Genomic DNA, 12,513 nt, shown 5'->3' with positions numbered 1-12,513 from the left:
GAAGCTACATAAGGTACATTTAGAAAAACCACTTCTCCTTTTGCCATTTTATATATTCACTGTGGGTTAGATCCTCAAAGCTATTTATAAATCATTTGTGCTATACACACAGTAAAGATACCGAACCAGAAATAAAATTAAATTAAAAAAAAACATTTATAGTTTATTTGTTTTAGAAGTTTATAGGCCCTATAGTTTTCTAACTAAAAAATAAATCACCAAAACTTTGCCTTTATTTTTGAACTAACAATGTAATAACGAGTGTATGATTAATGATACATACCAAACCTTAAGTAAGCTTTTCTTCCTGTTTTTGTCTTGAGAAACTGTCACAGAAACTGTTTCTCCTCACAACCATTTTATACAAAACCCCAAACCAGACACGCCTTAGACCACAAACTGTAACATTACCTCACAGGCAAATGTATCAACCCCTTTTCTTTTCTCAAAAGGCTTGGATGATTTACTTGAGTCAAGAACAATTCTTGAACAATTTGTAATGTAGACAGTTAGGTATAGACATAGGAATTATCAGAAGTTGTCTGTGGTGTTCCACAGGGCTCCATTCTAGGGCCCTTGCTGTTTTCATTATATATGCTACCGTTGGGTGACATTATCCGCAGACATGGAGTGAACTTCCATTGCTATGCTGATGATACCCAGCTAGATTTGTCCCTAAAGCCAGGAATTTCTTCTGCGGGGTGTTATTAGCTACTTGCCTTACGGACGTCAAGCATTGGATGACACAGAATTTTCTAATTTTGAATTCAGATAAAACAGAGGTTATGCTAGTGGGCTCTCAGAACCAACTAAAAGGAAATGTGGGATAACACAAGCTCTACCCTTGCAGTCCCTTATCAAAACTTAAACTAGAAATTTGAGACTCATATTAAGGAAGTTACTACATATTAGTTAAAGTTACTACATATAGTTATCTTTTAAACATTTAGCCAAACATAAACCAACTATTTCCGTATCTCATGCCTTTGTTTCATCTAGAATTGATTATTGTAATGCACTTTTTTCTGGTGCCCCAAAACATGTGTTATCCCACTTGCAGCTTGTTCAGAATACCACCGCTAGAATTCTGACTAAACCCAGGAATGGTGAACATATTACCCATGTCTTGGCCTCTTTACACTGGCTCCCTGTGCAGTATAGAATTGATATTTTGCTGTTAACTTACAATGCCCTGAATGGATTAGCACATAGTTATTTGCAGGAGTTACTGACCCGGTATCTTCCAAACCGCACTCTGAGATCACAGGATGCGGGCTGCTGGTTATTCCTAGGGTCAACAAAAGCAACACAGGAGGAGGCAGGGCTTTTTCTGTAGAGCTCCTAAATTATGGAATGCTCTGCCTTCAAGTCAAAACTAAAAAAAACACTTTTTAAAATGGCTTTCTTATCTTAGTGTGTTTTAATGTAACTTTAAAATTGCTGCTTTTGTATTATGTGTATATTGTAAATATGTTATTTAAATGGTCTGATTGTGGCAGTTGTATGTGTGACATGCTATACTAATATATTGTGGTTGGGAATTTTTTCTGCTATGTACTGTACAGTGATTTGCGATACTTTTGTATAAAAAACGCTATATAAATGCAATAAATAAATGCAATAAATAAATCAAACCACCATCTTGTCACATTCTGGATGAAGCCCAGAGCGAGAGATGTACTTTAACACTACTTCCAGTTTTTGCCCCACCCACTTCAGATGACGTAGGCCAAGTATGAGTATTGGTTTCAACGTATGAGTTGTTTACAAGTAATGGGTTCTCTGCAGACACCTAGTCGTCACTGCTCTATTAGAGCCAGGAGCGGATTCAGTGCATTTTATTTTTCTCCAAAAAATGAGTAAGAGCAAACTTACTTGTGTATTACTTATAGTATAGTCAGAAAAATTGTGTAATTGGAATGGATATTTGTTTGTGCTCATTGTTCAGCACCCCATTGATGCACCCTGCTCTTCTGTGCTGTACCCTGCTCTCCTGTGCTGCACCCTGCTCCCCTGTGCTGTACCCTGCTCTCCTGTGCTGTACCCTGCTCCCCTGTGCTGCACCCTGCTCCACTATGCTGTACCCTGCTCTCCTGTGCTGCACCCTGCTCCCTGTGCTGTACCCTGCTCTCCTGTGCTGCACCCTGCTCCCCTGTGCTGTACCCTGCTCTCCTGTGCTGTACCCTGCTCCCCTGTGCTGCACCCTGCTCCACTATGCTGTACCCTGCTCTCCTGTGCTGCACCCTGCTCCCTGTGCTGTACCCTGCTCTCCTGTGCTGTACCTTACTCCACTATGCTGTACCCTGCTCTCCTGTGCTGCACCCTGCTCCCTGTGCTGTACCCTGCTGTGCTGTACCCTACTCCCCTGTGCTGTACCCTGCTCTCCTGTGCTAAACCCTGCTCCCCTGTGCTGTACCCTGCTCTCCTGTGCTGTACCCGGCTCTCCTGTGCTGCTCCCTACTCCCCTGTGCTGTATCCTGGTCCCAGGCAATCCAGGCAAAAAAAGTAATGGCTGGAAGAGAAAGCACCCCCAGTTTACGTAACATAAAGGTCCTATAAACAAAGCCAGCAATTGACTACTGCCACACCACCTTGAGTAAGCTTGATCTAAGAAGATAAGCAAGGCTGGGCTTGGTTAGTACTTGGATGGGACACCTCCTGGGAATACCAAGTGCTGTAGGCGTTATGATTTTAAAATGTAATTTTACCATGGAGGTGTGTAAAAAATGAGATAAAAAACAGCGTTAAAGAGAAAGCACACCCAGTTTAAGTAACATAAAGGACCTAAAAGCAAAACTAGCAATTGACTATGGCCAGATCATCTTGATTAAGGCCCATCTTAGAAACTAAGCAATGCTGGATTTGGTTAGTACTTGGATGAGAGGCCACCTGGGAATTCTATGTGTAGTAGGCCTTACCATTTTAAAATTACATTTTACCACAGTCCACATAATATGAAGGGCCTAAAAGCAGAGGAAGCAATTGCCTACGGACATCACCTTAAGTAAGCCTGATCTTGTCTGATCTCAGAAATTTTGGATAGGCGACACATTTCATGACGGAACGCTGCCCTGGAAATCAAAGGGGCCAGTTGCACAAAGCAAGGGTTCGATGACAATGGGGGATGTAGCTCAGTGGTAGAGCACATGTTTTGCATGTATGAGGGCCTGGGCTCAATCCCAGGCATCTCCAGGTGGTATTTCTTTACCCCACCCTTCCATGAAATCACACTTTGTTGTTATTATTATTTGTTTATTTAGCAGACGCCTTTATCCAAGGCGACTTACAGAGACTAGGGCGTGTGAACTATGCATCAGGTGCAGAGTCACTTACAATTACGTCTCACCCGAAAGACGGAGCACAAGGAGGTTAAGTGACTTGCTCAGGGTCACACAATGAGTCAGTGGCTGAGGTGGGATTTGAACCGGGGACCTCTTAGTTACAAGCCCTTTTCTTTAACCACTGGACCACACTGCCTCCTTTATTAAAAACACTCTTCCATCACCCAGCCCTTTCTGGTTTCATTCACTCACTCTCATGAAATTGAAGAATATATCCGAGCATCTTGTTGGCCTTTTATATAGCTTCCCCACATTGTCTAGATGAAGACATTTCTGAGTCAACATAAACTTCTAGGTCTTTTTCATAGTTCCCTTCTTCAATTTCAGAATCTCCCATATGATATTTATAATGCACATTTGTATTGCCTGCATGCAATACTTTACACTTTTCTCTATTAAATTTCATTTGCCATGTGTCTGCCCAATTCTGAATGCTGTCTAGATCATTTTGAATGACCTTTGCTGCTGCAACAGTGTTTGCCATTCCTCATATTTTTGTGTCGTCTGCAAATTTGAGTTTGCTTACTATACCAGAATCTAAATCATTAATGAGGATAAGGAATAGCAGAGGACCTAATACTGATCCCTGTGGTACACCACTGGTTGAGATTTAATCCTTTATGCGGGACTTTCTCAAAAGCTTTCTGGAAATCTAAATAAACCATGTCATATGCTTTGCAGTTATCCATTTTCAATGTTGCAGCCTCAAAAAAGTCAAGTAGGTTAGTTAGACACGATCTCCCTTTCCTAAAACCATGCTGGCTGTCTCCCAGTATATTGTTACCATAAAGGTAATTTTCCATTTTGGATCTTATGATAGTTTCCATAAGTTTACATATAATAGAAGTCAGGCTTATTGGTCTGTAGTTACCTGGTTCGGTTTTGTCTCCCTTTTTGTGGATCGGTATTACGTTTGCTATTTTCCAGTCTGTCGGTACAACCCCTGTGTCAAGAGACTGTTGCACGATCTTGGTTAGCGGTTTGTAAATAACTTTTCATTTCTTTGAGTACTTTTGGGAGGATCTCATCTGGCCCAGGGGATTTCTTTATTTTAAGAGCTCCTAGTCCCTTTAACACTTCTGCCTCTGTTATGCTAAAGTTATTTAAAACAGGATAGGAACAGGTCGACATGTGGGGCATGTTGTCCGTGTCCTCCTTTGTAAAACCTGTGAAAAGTAATCATTTAATATATTTGCTATTTTTTTTTTCTTCATCTATGATTTTGCCATTTGTGTCTCTTAGACGTTTAACCTCCTCTTTGAATGTTCTCTTGCTGTTATAATATTGGAAAAACATTTTGGAATTGGTTTTAGCCCCCTTAGCAATATTGATTTCTATCTCTCTCTTGACCTTTCTAACTTCCTGTGACAGAAATACAATGAGTTCTGGTGATAAATCTTCCTCCCGACCTGTGAGGGCGCTAAAGAACGGGAGGAGAAGTATCTGGAAGGGCTGGCCTGACAGTTCGTTTCCGAGACCGGGAAGTGGGCCAGCCTGGAAAGAAGCGAGACTCTGTTGTAAGACCGTATTGATTTGACAGGTAAACGAGGGGCAGCGGCAAGTAATAAGGCAGCTGCAACCGTTTACCTAGATATCATGCGGGATTACATATAGGGGCCAGGGTAACGCTGTTCTTTTCCTTCGTTTGGGTTAGACGTCAGAGGAGAAGGACTGAGAGAGGAGCTCTCAAATATAAAAGCTATAAGTGTTACGTGTTGTGTGTTATTTCTGTCTGTTTGTAATTGTCTGTCTTTTTCGCACCACTAGACAGTTAAAGCACACCTCCGGAGCTATCGCCACGAAAGCACTATCCGGAGCACCACTGCACAGAGCACCTGCACGTTTGAATTCACCCAGGACTGGTGACCGTGCATTTGTTTTTCTGTTCAGGACTGTGTGGGATTATTCACGCTCCCCGTGCTTTACACATTGTTGTGTACTGCCGGGGATTTATTATTTGACGGTCGCCAGACCTGGAAACAGCACAATAAACACTTATTCACTAAATTACCGTTGTCTGCCTGTCACTCCTGCATCGCATCACCGCTACACCTGTTCCCCTTACCAGCCACTTTGCCACACTTCCTTTTTGACTTGTGTTTGCAGTTCCAAGTACTCTTTCTGTGTACTTTGTTTTTGGTCTCTTTTAAACGCTTTGTAAAGTGCCTTTTTTCGCTGAATATATTTTTTAATTGATCTATTAAACCATTTTGGCCATTTTGTTTTAGATTTAGATTTGTCTACTTTTGGGATGTAATTGTTTTGCGCCTCTAGTACTACATTTTTAAAATACAGCCATCCTTTTTTCTGTGGATGTTTTCTCTATTTTACTCCAATCTACTTTTGTTAGTCTCTGTTTCATACCATCATAGTTTGCTTTTCTAAAATTGTAAACCTTAGCTTTAGTCATTACTTTTGGGGTTTTAAAAAATATTTCAAATGAGACCATGTTGTGGTCTGAGTTTGCCAATGAAAGAAAGACTACGGCTCCGATATTCAAAGCAAAGCGAAATCTCCTCGCAAAATCTGTGTAAAAAAATAAATAAATCACACGGCACAAAGCAATTAGAAAATAGCAGTTTTTGCTCAATTCGCAAGAACAGACCTGCAGAACATTAAAAGGGCAGAGGTTTGTTGAGAAAAAAGGGCACTTTTCAACCATTGCAATGCAAACCTTTTTAGCATTGTACTGATACAGTGAAGCATAAGGAATTATAACATATCCTTGTTAAAATAGAACAAAATTATTTTCTATGCAAATTGCTTTTTATATACTCTTAATATCTCTAATTTTTCAGAAATACTGTAGTTGCTTTCATGGATGTGACAGAAAACAATCCGCTCTGTTATACAAGCGTTACACTGTAACACACGGGGCTGTTTAGGTATTCATTCAAAATATACTTTTATTTTTATGCAATAAATCTTTAATACAGTAATATGAAACCCTAATGCCTACTGTGGCATAACACTTACCATTGCATTGAAAACTGCATTTACCATTGTAATAAATAATCTTTATATAGCACCTTTCATAGTGGACCACCATCACAAAGTGCTTTACAAGATACAAGACTAGGGTGTGTGAACTATGCATCGGATTTACACATGTTCGTTCAGTTCCAGCTGCTAACCTGAACTGTCAGTTCCAGCTCCCCTTCTGCCTCTACTTTCAGTATCTAAGTTCCATCAGCTGGTCCCATCTGCTGCCCCCCCTCCAGACTCCCTAGCTTCACTAGCTGCTATTTGACTGAATCCCACTCTGAGTAACCTATTTCAATCTGCCCAGCATTTCATATCTGCAGCCCTCACCCTTCTTCGAGAGCTTCATATTCTACAGCTTGGTCAGTGTTTTCAACGTTCTGTGCCAGAATCGGATTCATCCTATTCCTTCAATCAAACCAGATCCTGGCTTTCATCGTCCACGCTAGGGATTCTCTCTCTTCCCCCATTTTCTCCATACCAGCAGTTCACCTGACCCTCCGTGGGATTCTTAAGAGTTTTCCGTTCTGCCTCACCTTCCTGCCTGTCTACATCAATGAACATTCTCAGTTTGCTCATTCTACTCTTCGGAAACACCACTTCTCCCCATACAAGGATCTACCTATGGAGATCATCTGCATCTTAGCCTTCTTCGGTCTACTCAGAAGCTCAGAATCCACAGTTTCTTCTGCTACTAATTTATTTCATCATTCAGTTGTGTACCTCCAAGATGGATCAATTTCAGCGTGGTCAGTTCATTGAGTTGTCAAGTAGCGTCCCCTATCTGCCCCTTCTTTTCAACGTCAAGGTATCTCCCCAGCAAGAATCCCCCCCCCCAGACCCTCAGTTCATTGATTTCTCTCGCTCCTAGGATCACTCGTCACTGGTTCTCAACCCACCTCTCCACCTCACAGCCAGATCATGAATGTGGGGAGCTGGTCCTCTTCCGCGGTGGATTCTTTCATTCATTCATCCTCCTCTCGTATAGCTGCGGCTCATTTTTAAAATTGCTAGTATGCCCGGAGTGGGGGCTTCCTGTCTGCCGGGGCCACCAGAGGTTTTCCCCTAATCAGCCTCAAGGGTTTTCTCCCCTCCACTGAGCAGCAGGTCTACACATAGTCACATCTTACTAACAAATTACTAACCATCCCTCTGTTTGTCCTGTTTGTCCTTCTGGTCTTTTGTTTATGTTATGCGTTGGCATGTGTTGTCTTTGTTTGTCTCACGGTGTGAGAGATTTCGTGAGGTGCCGGGGGTCCATCCTTTGGGGGGCAAGTGAGTTTCACTTCCCCGACCTCAGGGCTAGGCATCCGCCTCCCTTACCTTCAGGGGGGTTCTCACCATGTGAGTCAGAGCGAACCCCCGGCCAAACTCTGTCCTGTCGCAGCTCCTGCGCTTATCTTACCTCACTCGAGGCTCTGTTCTATTCTGCCTCTCTTTCAGGACGTGGCCACTGATGCCGAGTCCTATACTAACCTCTATGCTTTGTCCTTATTTCAAGTCCCAGGCAGCGTGACGTCTCGGCCAAACAGGGGTTTTATGAGCGCCCCTTACAGAAGTCTCAGATGCTGAGTACCTCTCTCTCTCATCTCTTCTCGTGTCCCGGCCTCCAGGACCAACTTCCTCTCGAGGGGAGGCTCTCCGAGTCATAACCCTTGTATGTGTTTTCGGTATGCTGGGCCCTCTGCCCCTGGGATGTGTTGGCATCGCCGCCCTCAGTCAGCGACCTCTTTTCTATCCTCTCTTCGGCTGCTGGGTCCTTTGCCCCTGGGATGTGTTGGCATCGCCACCCTCAGTCAGCGACCTCTTTTCATTCCTCTCTTCGGTTGCTGGGTCCTTTGCCCCTGGGATGTGTCGGTATCACTGCCCTCAGTCAGCGACCTCTTTTCATTCCTCTCTTCGGTTGCTGGGTCCTTTGCCCCTGGGATGTGTCGGCATCGCCGCCCTCAGTCAGCGACCTCTTTTCATTCCTCTCTTCGGTATGCTGGGTCCTTTGCCCCTGGGATGTGTTGGCATCGCCACCCTCAGTCAGCGACCTCTTTTCATTCCTCTCTTCGGTATGCTGGGTCCTTTGCCCCTGGGATGTGTCGGCATCGCCGCCCTCAGTCAGCGACCTCTTTTCATTCCTCTCTTCGGTTGCTGGGTCCTTTGCCCCTGGGATGTGTCGGTATCACTGCCCTCAGTCAGCGACCATCTTTTCATTCCTCTCTTCGGTTGCTGGGTCCTTTGCCCTTGGGATGTGTCGGTATCACCGCCCTCAGTCAGCGACCTCTTTTCATTCCTCTCTTCGGTTGCTGGGTCCTTTGCCCCTGGGATGTGTCGGTATCACCGCCCTCAGTCAGCGACCTCTTTTCATTCCTCTCTTCGGTTGCTGGGTCCTTTGCCCCTGGGATGTGTCGGCATCGCCGCCCTCAGTCAGCGACCTCTTTTCATTCCTCTCTTCGGTATGCTGGGTCCTTTGCCCCTGGGATGTGTTGGCATCGCCACCCTCAGTCAGCGACCTCTTTTCATTCCTCTCTTCGGTATGCTGGGTCCTTTGCCCCTGGGATGTGTTGGCATCGCCACCCTCAGTCAGCGACCTCTTTTCATTCCTCTCTTCGGTATGCTGGGTCCTTTGCACCTGGGATGTGTCGGTATCACCGCCCTCAGTCAGCGACCTCTTTTCATTCCTCTCTTCGGTTGCTGGGTCCTTTGCCCCTGGGATGTGTCGGCATCGCCGCCCTCAGTCAGCGACCTCTTTTCATTCCTCTCTTCGGTATGCTGGGTCCTTTGCCCCTGGGATGTGTTGGCATCGCCACCCTCAGTCAGCGACCTCTTTTCATTCCTCTCTTCGGTATGCTGGGTCCTTTGCCCCTGGGATGTGTTGGCATCGCCACCCTCAGTCAGCGACCTCTTTTCATTCCTCTCTTCGGTATGCTGGGTCCTTTGCCCCTGGGATGTGTCGGTATCACTGCCCTCAGTCAGCGACCTCTTTTCATTCCTCTCTTCGGTTGCTGGGTCCTTTGCCCCTGGGATGTGTCGGCATCGCCGCCCTCAGTCAGCGACCTCTTTTCATTCCTCTCTTCGGTTGCTGGGTCCTTTGCCCCTGGGATGTGTCGGTATCACTGCCCTCAGTCAGCGACCATCTTTTCATTCCTCTCTTCGGTTGCTGGGTCCTTTGCCCTTGGGATGTGTCGGTATCACCGCCCTCAGTCAGCGACCTCTTTTCATTCCTCTCTTCGGTTGCTGGGTCCTTTGCCCCTGGGATGTGTCGGTATCACCGCCCTCAGTCAGCGACCTCTTTTCATTCCTCTCTTCGGTTGCTGGGTCCTTTGCCCCTGGGATGTGTCGGTATCACTGCCCTCAGTCAGCGACCTCTTTTCATTCCTCTCTTCGGTTGCTGGGTCCTTTGCCCCTGGGATGTGTCGGTATCACCGCCCTCAGTCAGCGACCATCTTTTCATTCCTCTCTTCGGTTGCTGGGTCCTTTGCCCCTGGGATGTGTCGGTATCACTGCCCTCAGTCAGCGACCTCTTTTCATTCCTCTCTTCGGTTGCTGGGTCCTTTGCCCCTGGGATGTGTCGGTATCACCGCCCTCAGTCAGCGACCATCTTTTCTATCCTACTAACTGCTGCTTGCTGCGTCTTCTGCCTTATCCTTCACTCCAGCTCACGCCCTGTAAAACCATAATTAATAAGCATCAAATATTACATGCATGTCATTAAAAAGGTGTTGCACTGTGCAAGGTATAGTATAACAGGTTGGTATAAACTGGACTTAACACAGAATTGTGGTTCGCAGACCTCATGAATCTCCCCAACACAGAAAAAGAGCTTGTATAAATTACAACTATAGTGAATGACAAATACTGGAACATTCTATATTCAGTTTTACTAGTCCCGCTTGTATTTAAGTTTCAAGCGGGACTAGTAAAACTGATGTAGCGGTACATAACTTTAATTGCTTAAACAGCTTCATAATAATTGATTTGCCATTCTAGTGATGATGGAACTGTATGGGAACAGAGAAAAAACAAATATACATGCATTTCCAAAACAACTGGCAGATAAGCAGGGCACACTGCTGTTTATTTATTTATTTATTTTTAAATGATGTCTAGTGTTCCAGAATCTGTTGGTTTATTTATTTATTTATTTTTAAATGATGTCTAGTGTTCCAGAATCTGTTGGTTTATAAAATGCACTTTTGAAAATATACTTCATGGCTGGTTTTTATTGTTTTCTTTTCTGGGTTGGGCCTGATTTAATCTGTTATTGTTACCCTCGGAGATCGCGAAGGGAACTTAAATTGCTTCTATTTGTTCTGCTGTCAGAAAGTAAACCAAGTCAGCTGCAAATTTTGCTCTGTCTGCTTTGCTACGACATCTCCCGAAAACTGAATCTCGAACGCAGCCAATTTCTGTGTTGGTGCCTCCTTTTCTGAAGACACGTCTTTACTACGTCATTAGCGGGCGGGGAACCAAACCAGGAAACGGAGTCAAAGAGAACATTGTAAACAAGCGTCAACTAATCGTCTTATTAAACGGTAACGTAGGCATTGAATTGCTATATATAGTATGTTTTATTATTAATAATAATGTTATTGGTAATTAAAAGTATTTTATTTAACTAAACAGACTGAACCGGAACAATATGCTATATTGTATATTGTGTGTATCCTTATAAGGCATGTTTCTTTCTTCACTCAATTGAGAGCTCAGTTGGAACAAAAACCAGTAGAGACAGTTTGTCCAGGAATCCTTGCAGTTTACATATGCTAAATATTCCAGTATGCTAACAGCAGAGGGAACAGAGACAGTACCCCTCTTTGAATAAGAGCCCTATAACTGTGCACTTATTTTCATTGCACAGTACTTGAGATACCGCAAGGACTCAAAGCATTCTTTTGTTTTTTGTTTTGCACTTAAACTTTCCTATTGCAAAATCCCATTCCCTGGAATCTAACTACAGAGGAAGCCGATTACTTCATGCCCATAGTGTCTGTCTTTCCTGGTTCTTGTTCCACCCCAGCCTAAACGTACTTTAATTGCGACACTTATTTGCTTAATTAGTGGTGATATTATTATTATTATTATTATTATTATTATTATTTATTTCTTAGCCGACACCCTTATCCAGGGCGACTTACAAGATATCACATTATTTTTACATGCAATTACCAATTTATACAGTTGGGTTTTTACTGGAGCAATCTAGGTAAAGTACCTTGCTCAAGGGTACAGCAGCAGTGTCCCCTACCAGGGATTGAACCCACGACCCTCATCTAACACATCTACCAGGGTCTACAGTCATTTAGTATGTTTATATGACAAAGCGTTAGTTTTCAGAAAACTGAATCAGAAAACCCATTCTCTTAAAACTTAACTTTTCTGTGTTTACATGATTAATTATAGAAAATCTAAACTCTGTACATGGATTGAAGTTTTCGGGAAGTGAAGGGTATTGTACCTGCAAAGTTGGAATAGACTGCACATTTCTGAGATAGAACCGAGACCAGTCATTTTAAACCTGAAACACATTTGCTGCTTCAGTATGGGCTATTAACAATAATACCTACCCCCTATGGGGGTGTGTAGGGAGGAGGAGTTCCAGGACCAGGATTGAGAACCACTGGAATAGAACTCCGGTCTATCTTGTTACCACAGGAAACGCAGAGTTTGCACATGTGCATTAGGCTATTGGAATGTTTTCAGAAAAGTGTGTTTACAGGATATACATTTTGTTAGTTTTCGGAATATAATCAGACATTTCTAGGTGCTGTTTTCCAAAAATTGACTTTTTGAATATTCTGATACATTTTCCAAAAACCGTGTTTACATGACACTTGATATCGGAATTGCTTTTTGGAAAACATACTTTTCCGAAAACTATCAGAATTCTCATGCTCATGTAAATGCACTGATTGATCATAGGAGTCGTGACTTTGAGCCTCATCCACAAGCAGTTATTTCCAGTTTTATAGCCATACACACAAATAACACATGAGGAAATAAGAGTAATGACCTCCTTTTGCCCAATATCCACACTTCACTCCACAATAGTCACTGCTGCCTAACTCTGTCTTTTTCCAAACACGACTCCAGGTCTCCAGAGTCTCTGGCAGCCCAGGAATCAGAGGAAGGCCTGCAGGAAGAGATGTCTTCCTCTCAGACGGTGTGGGCGGGGGAATTGAACGGCGTCCCCATGTTCCAG

Source organism: Acipenser ruthenus, chromosome 42 (assembly GCF_902713425.1).
Source record: "Acipenser ruthenus chromosome 42, fAciRut3.2 maternal haplotype, whole genome shotgun sequence".
In the NCBI taxonomy this organism is placed as follows: Eukaryota; Metazoa; Chordata; class Actinopteri; order Acipenseriformes; family Acipenseridae; genus Acipenser; species Acipenser ruthenus.
The sequence above is the reverse complement of the archived record's forward strand: the minus strand, read 5'-3'. Positions refer to the sequence as shown.